Source organism: Chelon labrosus, assembly GCF_963514085.1.
Source record: "Chelon labrosus genome assembly, chromosome: 2".
Classification (NCBI taxonomy): Eukaryota; Metazoa; Chordata; class Actinopteri; order Mugiliformes; family Mugilidae; genus Chelon; species Chelon labrosus.
Window position 1 is genome coordinate 12,625,209 of NC_140338.1, and position 6,795 is coordinate 12,632,003.

Here is a 6,795-nt window from a genome sequence, read left to right on the forward strand (position 1 = left end):
ACAATGAGTTAATGTACCAGTTTCTGTCTTACTTGTAAGGTGGTTTTTTGAAGCCACTGCCTTCACTGGAGGACATCTCCAGCTCCCAATGCCTCCGCAGAGTCAAGAACGATATAAAGCACTGACACAAACTGTTCTTCTCCTGACATCTGGAAAAATATTCAGAAGCCTGAAAACACACACCAGGAGATCAAATCAAAAACCTGCTCTGCAGGCCTAGTGCAATATTTGAATAATTTACTGCGCAGCTTATTTTATTCCTCTGACATTACTTACTGACATGTTTTATATAATGTATTAACATTTTATGATTGTATGAGATCTGATTGAATATTTCAAACTGATCAGGCATAACATTATGACCGCCTTCCTAATATCGTGTCGCTCTCCCTTGTGCCTCCAAAACAGTTGTGACTCATCAGAGAATGGACATGGGTCTTCTGAGGGTGTTCTGTGGTGTCTGGCAACAGGATGTTGTTAGTGGGGGTCCTTTGGGTCTTATGGGTTGAGGGGAGGGGCCTCTGTGGATCATCCCACAGATACTTGATCAGTTTTGGGATCTAGTGAATTTGGAGACCAGGTCAACACCTTGTGCTGTTCTTCAAGTTTTTTTGAGTTGTTCCTAAACCGTTTTTGTGTATGTGCGTGTGTCAGGCTGCATCCTGCTGGGGATGGCTGCTGCCATCAAGGAGTGTCATTGCTATGAGGTGGGGGTGCCTGCTCTGGTCTAGGTGGGTGGCAAATGTCTAAGTAACATCCACATGAATGTTTCCCAGAAGAACATTGAATTGTCACAAGATGGTCAACGTTATTTAGTTCTCCTGTGAGTGGTCATAATGTTGTGGCTGATCAGTTATATGTTCTAATACAGTGACAATAAAGGCTCCTCTCTCTTTCTTTTCCCAGTGACTCTTCCTGCCGATAGCAATTTTAAAAGTTTTAGAGGCAATTCTTTGGTCAGATTTCATGCTTGGCCGCAAAGTGGGACTCGGGATCAAAAGCTGGTTCAGTTTCCTGGCAACAAGCTTTTCTGACTGAAGCAGCGATGTTAAAGCATATTAGTATTCAACCATAGCACCCATAATCTCCCCCTGCATCTCTGACTTTTGAATTAATATGAAATGTGGTGGGATATGGATGCCGTTATCAAATGTGGTCTACGGGTGAATGTTGTGTTTAAGTTCATGTAGATCCTGACAATATTTCGCAGAGGAGAACACAATTATGCTTGTAAAACATGTACTGGAGCTTTACATTTTGGTGTCCTGCAGGGACAAAGAGGCCTCTCTGTCCTTCTCAAATATAATACATGTCATGAACTCGTGACAGTCCTCATTCAAAGCAGTGAGCTCTGTGAGTCAACTGGCTGGAGCAGTTAGACAGTTTGCCACTTATACTCTCGGTTGTGGCCACATCCTGTAGCCTAGTACAGAGAAACCACACATGTAGTTAACAGAGCATTAACCACCAGACATTTCTCATAACATGTGACATTAATTTCCACTGTGCAATCCTCCACACCTCCGCTGCACCTTTCGCGTCAGCTCTCACCGCTCTTTCAAGCCATGAAACGATTAAGGCGCTGGTGCGGGGACAGGCTATCTGTTTATTTTATCAAGGGCGGTTTTTAAGAGCAAATATTGCCCGTGCTACTTTCTTTTATGTGTTTAACTTTTGTGCAATCGGGCAGGTCAACCTCCAGCAATTTACTGCGCACAAAGATGGGAGATGGCAGGAATTCAAAGAGGATCAAAGGAAAATGAGGAAGAGCTCATTTGTGAATATTGTGTTTGAGTTTCACCTTGCTAAAAGTTGGCCTTAGTTGTGGCATAAAGTGTCTGTGAAGGTTGTCGTCGACCATCCAGGTCATGGTATATCCAAAAAAATAAAGCTGAAAACGAGGGCAACTGGACTTGTAGAGTTTCTTGAAGGTGTTTCATCCAAGTAGCTTCTTCAGTTCTTATAGACTGGTGGGGAGTTGGGATTTAAATGGGTACAGCTGTGGGCGTTGTCCACATGAAACACACATGGCTAGTGTCTGTTAATGACAAGATACTCGGCAAACAACAACAGGAGGAACACTGCCACCTGTTATATAGTTTGCGTATCAAAGAAGCTCAGGAGACGCATCAGTGAACACCACATTCTTGTTCACTTCAAACCTGGTAACACCCAGGGCAATGAGGAACCTACAGGCCTGTACACTGGGTAAAAAAATACCCATTAATAATAATAATAACTTTATTTATATAGCACCTTTCAAAAACAAGTTGCAAGGTGCTGTACAACAACAACAGAAATAAAGGAGGTCAAATACAATTTCCTGGCAACAACATAATAAAACCACCAAGAGAAATAAAATTGGACTTAAAATTTAAAATCGCCCACCCACAACAAAGTAATCATACATCAATAATAAAAAAAAATTAAGAGAAGGCCAATCGATGAAAGTGAGTTTTAAGAAGAGATTTAAAAGAAGCCACTGAGCTCGCCTGCCTGAGATCGCCGGGCAGGGAGTTTCACAGCTGTGGAGCACGGACAGCAAAGGCCCGGTCACCTTTAGTGACAAGACGGGACTTCGGGACCGTAAGCAAGGCTGCACCGGCGGATCTCAGGCAGCGGTCAGGCTCGTATGGTAAAAGCAGGTCATGGATGTAGGCAGGAGCCTGACCATTCAGGGCTTTAAAAACAAGTAGTAAAATCTTAAAATCAATTCTAAAACTTACGGGCAGCCACTGGAGAGTGGCGAGGGTTGGAGATATGTGGTCACTTCTCTTAGTACCTGTTAAAAGCCTGGCAGCTGCATTTTGAATGAGTTGCAGTCTACGGATGTTTCCCTTGCTGATCCCAGCGTACAGAGCATTGCAGTAGTCAGTTCTTGAAGATATAAAAGCATGGACAACCTTCTCCAAGTCGGCGGAAGAGAGGAAAGAACGGATTCTTGCTAGCTACAGCTACCTGTGAGTCAAATGATAGCTCTGAGTCGAAAAGTCACAAAAGGATGCCTCAACACAATTCAGCAGTACACCTACACCTGAAGGACAGGGGACACTCCTTTGAAGACAACATTGTCCACATTTTAGCCAGAGAAGACAGATGATTTGAAAGAGAAGTAAAGGAAGACATCTATGTCCAGTTGGAAAACCCTTCCCCTTCCCCTGAACAGGGGAGTTTGACTGAGATACAACCTGTCATCAATTTACAACACAGTCTGAACATCTGTCCCCAAAACATTTCACCCTATTCACATCTCAAGACCCAAGTCTCTGGACCTTAATGCACTGGGCAAAGAAAACAGATTCCTCCTATCACAGGTAGGTATCTGTTCATGAACAGACCCTAGCCGTGTGAGGTGCCAATTCCAGGTCCAGATGCCAATTGTTAGTGGAGCTGGAGTTTAAAACGTAAATGGTAAATGGCCTTGCTTTTACATAGCACTTTTCTACCTATTGGTACTCAAAGCGCTTTTACAGTCAGAGACACATCTACCCATTCGCTCACACAAGCACGCACGCATTCACACACCAGTGCCACGCACTGGGAGCAACTGGGGGTTCAGTGTCTTGCTCAAGGACACTTCAACATGTGGCACATTCCGGGGATCGAACCACTAACCCTCTGGTTCGTGGACAACCCGCTCTACCTACTGAGCCACAGTCAAATACGTCAAATGAAAATGAATTCATTCATTAAGTGCAGCACTGGCGTAATTGTTCTCCTTTCACCACTGTGTACTGCTGCTGATAAGACCTGAAGAAGATCTTTATTAAATGTTGTAGTTCCACATATGGACAACACTCAGAGACACAAATCATCAGCTCTGGGGCATTATTTTTTTTTGTCTAGCTGGAGATGGACGACAGGAGCTTTCTGAGCTTTCTGGACCAGAGGGCTGTGACGTGAAAGGACATGTAATTGTTCATATAAACGAGCAGGAAGTTCAGTAATAAGCTGGATGGATTCACCGAGCTGACCTCTCCTTTTGTCCGTGTGGATGAAGTCAGGTAATCAAAGCTTAATGGGCTTTTAATATGGATGGGGACAGAGACGGCGGGGAGGCAGAGAGCAGAGAGAGAGGGGGATGGAACCTTTAAATACATTTATTCAAAAAGCTTAAAAATAAAAAAATAAAATTGTTGCCGTGGCAACACCAACAGTGCAAGACCTCCGGGGTCCTTGAGATTATCGGGGGGGAGGACATTCAGTTACGGGAAGCTCTGAATGTGACGTCCGTTCATAATGGGACAGGATGGCATTTAAATGCATCTTTAAACTATAAAGCGAGCGTGAGTCACATGTTTAATAAAGCAAATCGAGCTTTGGAAAAGTCAGGCGTGCAGATGTTTTTCTAGAGTGTACCGTAGGTGTATGGTACTCATTAACCTGTACATTGACGGGAGGCTCAGGGTCTGACCTTTTTGGTTTTTTACATTTTCCTCCACAACTAACTACTTGAATTACAATCACCAGTCAGCCATAACGCAGCCGCAGACCAGTCAGGGTGTCCATGCTGACCCCTGTCCGCCGCTGAAAGCTCCTGCAATGGACACATGAGCATCAGAACTAGACCACGGAGCAAAGGAAGAAGGCGGCCGGGTTTCTGGTGCAAAAATGGTTCACACAACAACTCGTTCACGGTGTTGACTTGGCATCCAGATTCCCCAGATCTCAATCTAATCCAGCATCTGTGGGATGTTCTGGACAAGGATTAAAGCATCTGTCTTGGTGCCAGATACCACAGCACATCTTCAGGGATCAAGCGGACCCCGACCTCAGACCTACAACCTATTAAACAGGCAGTCACAATGCTATGGCTAATTGGTGTAAGTCAAACATTCACTCTCCTTTTAAACCAGATTAGGTTATTGGTCTATTATGCTAAATGTTGCACGCTCTTCCAGCACTGCAGGATTATCAGAGATATTGTGCAGAAAACAGCTGTGGATGTTTCGAGAAAACCCAGGCCACAGAGCTGAGAGGAGCTGCAGAGGAGGACCACCTTTATTTATTCATTTATTCTATTTTTTCAGTAGATATATATATATAAAAACCACAACACTAAGCCTCTTTTAGTGAAACTAAGGGTAAGGTCCCTCTTGTACGGGAAGGAAAACCTAACAACCAGCATCCAGTACAAATACACTGACAAATATAGGAATTTCTGCCATGATCCATGAGGTCTGCAAGGGCCTTATTCAGAAAGAGGAGACTGGCAATAATAAAGGAGGATGGACTGTTATTTTTAGGTAAGGATAAGGAACGTATATACAAAAACGCCAAGTTTGTCAAAATGCATGTTACAGACTGAGTTTAAACAGTGGAACCTAAATATGTTAATTAAGAAACGAGAAATTCAAATGAATCTACAGGTCTTTTATCTAACATCTTGTGGTGAACTGAAACGTTTAGCCACAAGATGGACCCAACGACAAACACTGACACAACTGTGGAACAAGGAGCAGATCTGCAGCCTCTTACTACTGGTGTAATGACTCCCTCTAGTGGTAGAAAACCACTGCGTCATTATTATTATTTTACTGCACAGGACTGTACGCAAGAGGAAACGCTTGACTTTTAACATTTAGAGTCACTATTTTTTTTAGTTATTATCACATTCAGCATCACAGAGACGCATGTTTGACCGAACCGTCTCCAACATCTGACACATCTGGGCGGCGGCGGCCAGGAAGTGACATCCAGCTGCCCTTTTATCCCCACTCGTGTCCAAACATCTCCTCTGCATGTTTGCATAATTTGACTGGACTCTGATGTACTTACTCTCTATTTTACACTGTCAGGTAGGAAATCTAATGCAATCAAATACAAAAAAACCTGCAACAAATTCCACATTTAGGATTATTGAGGACACTGGTTCTTCCCGATTTTGATTCTTTGTGCAACTTTTTATAATATATATCTCACAGATGCACTGGGACGCATGTCAGTGATGTTTTTTGTCTCAAAAAAAAATCATACACCCTCACCCGGGCGACCCAGCCAGGGTTGATCAGGCCCTGACTAGCATCCCACCAGTATTTATTCACAGGTCCCCCTCTTTATCCAAATGCACCTGGAGGCTTTCTCAGCTGCCTCTGTTGAGGTCCTGATTGCTCTTGTCTCCAGGGACTGAGCACGGACCCAGCACGGTGCAAACTCTGTGAAGCGAGCAGCCTGCAAAGCCTCAGTAGCCCACCTCCATCGTGTAACAGTGGGTGCGCCATCCTCGTCCTCTGCACTCCTCTAGGAGTGCCTGGTACTTTGTCAGCCTTCCCTCGAAGCCTCCTCATTTGATCTGGCACAGTCTGCATTCATATTTACATTTATTTTTTTATCACAGAGCATGCCTAAAAAAACCAAAAAAACATTCTGAATCATATTCACATTTGTTTTGTGCAGAAAAAGGGAGAAGGAAAAAATCTTAGCTTCAAATGTAAGGACATTAATTCATTCATTCAACTTCTGTAACCGCTTGTTCCTGTGAAGGGTAGCGGGGTCTGCTGGAGCCTATCCCAGCTGTCATTGGGCGAGAGGTCGCGAGTCTGTCACAGGGCTAACACAGAGAGAGAGACAGACAACCATTCACACTCACACCTACGGCCAGTTTAGAATCACCAATTAACCTAATGAGCATGTCTTTGGACGGTGGGAGGAAGCCGGAGTACCTGGAGAGAACCCACGCAGACACAGGGAGAACATGCAAACTCCACACAGAAAGGCCCAGTCAGCCCATGGATTCAAACCCAGGACCTTCTCGCTGTGCTAACCACCTTTCCACTGTGCCGTCCCAAATGTAAG